General features: G+C 34.0%; 1 non-coding gene across 1 annotated transcript; it reads right to left on the reverse strand.

The window, feature by feature from the left end:
• Positions 1–3732: 3732 nt before the first annotated feature.
• LOC115032426 (small nucleolar RNA SNORA3/SNORA45 family) lies at positions 3733–3871 on the reverse strand. Its single transcript, XR_003838105.1, has one exon. It is a non-coding gene; the product is annotated as a small nucleolar RNA SNORA3/SNORA45 family (small nucleolar RNA).
• Between the last annotated feature and the right edge of the window lie 211 nt (positions 3872–4082).

Raw genomic sequence — 4082 nt, forward strand, 5'->3', positions numbered from 1 at the left:
TTGGACATTGCTCTCCTTACACAGTAAGAAAAACAATGGTGGGGTATGCAAGAGAAAACTTACTTGAAGTCATTCTTTAAATATCTAGATGTACTTTGATATAAAACTGGTGACATTGAAACCTCACTATGTCTTTGATACCACTTCCCTTTAACATGACGTTTTTGCTTTTCTTCACGGTGTTTGCTGGTGGGAAAGATGAGGATTCAGTGACATGGGGGAGCTTGTTATTTTCTAGTTTCCTTTAAGATTTTTTTCTTTTTTTCTTTTTCAACAGAAATAGAACGCACACAGGGGAAGTGTGAAAAATCTCCTGTGAAGGATTTAGGAAGCACTGTAACATCAGGGATTATATTGAGTATTTTGTGAGAAACAAAGCTAGGGGAGCAAAAAAATGCAAAGAAAAGCATCAAATAGGAACACTATGAACACCCATGAACTATAGAATATACCAGCAGTTACATAACTTATATACAGATAAATTATATAGACATAGAACTTGCTACCTTTATAATTTTTGAATGCTTTAAAAGAGAAAAATTTAAAAAATAGAAAATATCCTCAGAGAAATTAATATACAATCTAATTTTACAGTATTTACAGCTTACAAATAAAAAAAACTGTATTTTAAGAAAAAATCTAAACGACATGTGGTTATAATAATTCTTTTTAGCAAGGTACACAGGCATGTCATGGAGGTAAATGGAGATCCTGTCTAGAACCAGCCACATGGAAGACGCATGTCATTTGCCATGGTAAGATTTCATAAAACAGATTAAAGTAAAGCTCACAAAACATTAAATGTACATCCCATGCAATGGAGAGTAGAATCTGCCATAGCTCAAATATTGAAACTATACACAGAGCTTAATACAATGTAATAAAGTTGTAAAAAGGCAAATATTCATAATAAGAGACATAGGCAAGTGATGATAAATAAGTAAGCCAGTTTAAAGAAAAATTAATACAAAATAATAAAAACAATTAAAAATATACTGAATTAAATAGCTGCACAGGATAAATGAATATAATTACAACAGATGATCACTCTTAGCCTAAAGAGAACAATTATGCTTATGATTTTATTTCATATGCATGTATCATTTTCTTTCAGTTCAGAAAGTAATGCCTATTTTTTTTTAAGAATGGTAATGCCATTTGGTTAGGAAAGTGGGGATAATTATTAGCCCTATTAGGTATATAGGCATAGATTCATAGAGGCTATTTTGAAGCACTGTCTCAGAGTTTTTGTGGCCAGATACAAAGGAATATGGAGTGAAAAATTCCAGAAGATACAGGTGAAGATAAATGATAACTCTTGAGTTCAGAGAGAGAGTGTGTGTCTCAATATTGCCCAATGTCTGTAAATTATGAATTTGCAAAGAGAGATAGAGGGAAAGAGAAAGGGAGGATGGGAAGGAGAGAAATGGAGAGAGAGAGAGAGAGAGAGAGAGAGAGAGAGAGAGAGAGAGAGAGAGAGAGAGAGAGATCTCCTGGAACGCAAATTTCTATACGAGACATTCATTTTAGGTAAATCTTTCAGAGTACCCCATGGAGCTCGTGTCTCTAGCTCCATATGTATCAGAAGATGGCCTAATCGGCCATCATTGGAAAGAGAGGCCCATTGGTCGTGCAAACTTTATATGCCTCAGTATAGGGGAATGCCAGGGCCAAGAAGTGAGAGTGGGTGGGTGGGGGAGTGGGTGGGGGAGCATGTGGGGGACTTTTGGGATAGCATTGGAAAGGTAAATGAAATAAATACCTAATTTAAAAAAAGAAAAAAAAATCTCATGAACAAAGAGGCAGAAGGAATGAGGGAGACAGTGACAAAGGACACCAGGAGTAAAAGACCCTCTAAAACAACTGAACAAAGCTCATATGAGCTCACAGAAACTGAAGCAGAAGACCTACAAGGGTCTGCAGCAGGTCCTGTGTGTGTGTGTGTGTGTGTGTGTGTGTGTGTGTGTATGTATGTAGAACAAAGGTTCATGATATAAGCATAAGGAAGCCACATTGTTCAAAAGAGGTTTTTGAGGCACTAAGGAACTCACAACACTGGGATGCTCATAGCACACCTATTCAAAAAGTTAAAGATGATTGATGTTCCAGTGGTATTAGTGCCTGGTTAAATGTAGAAAAGAATTGAAAGAAGGGAAGAACGGTACCATTGAAATGTTTCCTTTATAAGATAAAATATAATTAGCTGGTGTATGATATATAATAATTGTATGCATTGAATATTGTCCAACATCTATTAGCCATTCAAAGAAAACAGAGAATTATTTCAAAGGTCCTACATAACCAAACTATGTCAACATTGGAGAATAAGAAATCATTACTATCTCCAGCAAAAGTTATGAATGCAAGGTAATAAAGTGCTTGCACATAATCTGTTTGTCAAGTGACTTTGGTTCCTTGATCCTTCTATCCTGTTACATCCATTTATGCTTATGTGAACCCACATGATTCTTTCCTGAACTATGCATACATATGCATAAAAATGTAAATGAGTTCCTGTTAAATCGTTACCTAAAATTTCTAGTTATTTTTAGGGTAATGCTCATTGAATGAGAAGATAGGAGTCTTAAATTCTTAACACATTATAGATCTCTGTTCTCTGAATAATCCAAGCCTTCCCCTTCTTAATCTAGAGTATTATAATATGATACTTATTTTCAATAGTGTGGCTATTTTTCTCTAATTACATTTCTGGCAATTTCCATATAATCTACCATACTTTATCACACATTGGGTACAAATAAAAATACTGAATATTTTATTTAAATTTGAGTCATTAATTTTAATTAAGTCTAGTTTTCTCACCTCAAAAATGCATTCAAATTTCTTATACTGTCATGAAAAGCCCTTTATAATTTACCTGAAGTTGCCTACACAATAGTTTCAGCAATCATAGCATCTATATTCACTCCAATGCCTTTTTATAAAGATGTTTTTGTCTGAAGATAAAATAGGTAAAAGACTCATTTACAGGAGGAAAACTGCATTAACTTTGGAGCATGAAAGGTAAATCTGTGCCTATGTAGAGACCAGTATGCTCCCTGGCATTAAAAAATAGGTTTTCTTACCTCAGTTGCATGATAAAGTAATAATATATCACTTTATATATCCGAGTATATAACTGTAAGCCTTTTCCCATCTTAATTACTCTAACATTAGGAATCATTTACATGCATTTGTACAGACATAAACTACCTAGGAAGGGCTGACATGACCCTTGAATCTCTTCTCTTGCTTCAGGTAGCTACCATCACTATACTGCCACTCTTTATTCTTGCTGTTTCTGAAAATATGTTTTGTCCAAATGTCTTTTGGAACCCTTTCTCTATTGAACTTCTCTGTAACCAACTCTCTCTCAAAGTTCATAAAATTGTGTTTGGTTTACATGTTCACATATTGGACTACAAGGAGTAGGAAGAATTTTTTAGCTCCCTGTAGACTTTAGCTGGAAGTTTTTGTGTTAATTTGTTTATATGCTAGCCATTCCAGCATTTATTTCTCTAAAATTGTAAGTTCACAAGACAAGTACATGTTTATTTTATTCTGTATCAACCAATATTCTAGGCAACTATATAGTACTGACTAGAATAATATGTGTCTTTGTTCTACTCAGCAGAAAGTCTACCATTTTAATCAGATCCACAGAAAACTTCACCAAAGCAAGTTAAGAAATATAGACAGGTGCTTTTATGTTTTTTTTTTTTTTTTTTTTTTACATGTCACTAACCTGGTGACTGACTATGCCAGAAAGTCCACACAGCCAGTGAATAAGGTCAGCAGTTATTCTTCGAGGACTTAAGCACAGCTTTTATGTTTTTACCAGAATCTAAAATATCATGGTTTCAGTATAGACCATAGAATACAGTTAGCCAATTCATGTTCACCATGTTTGCATTTTGTTATATCACTGCATATCTATGTGACAAAAGAAGCTAACATGCATGAAGCATAGAGAATCTATGCTTTGGTCATTCACAAAATTCTGAAAATTGCACAGGATGAATAAACTTATAATTAGTATCTCAGTAGTATTTACACCTTCTAATAAAATTTCTTTATTTGAA

The sequence above is a fragment of the Mus caroli genome, unplaced genomic scaffold, assembly GCF_978045245.1.
Source record: "Mus caroli unplaced genomic scaffold, Mus_caroli_1 scaffold_1, whole genome shotgun sequence".
Taxonomy (NCBI): Eukaryota; Metazoa; Chordata; class Mammalia; order Rodentia; family Muridae; genus Mus; species Mus caroli.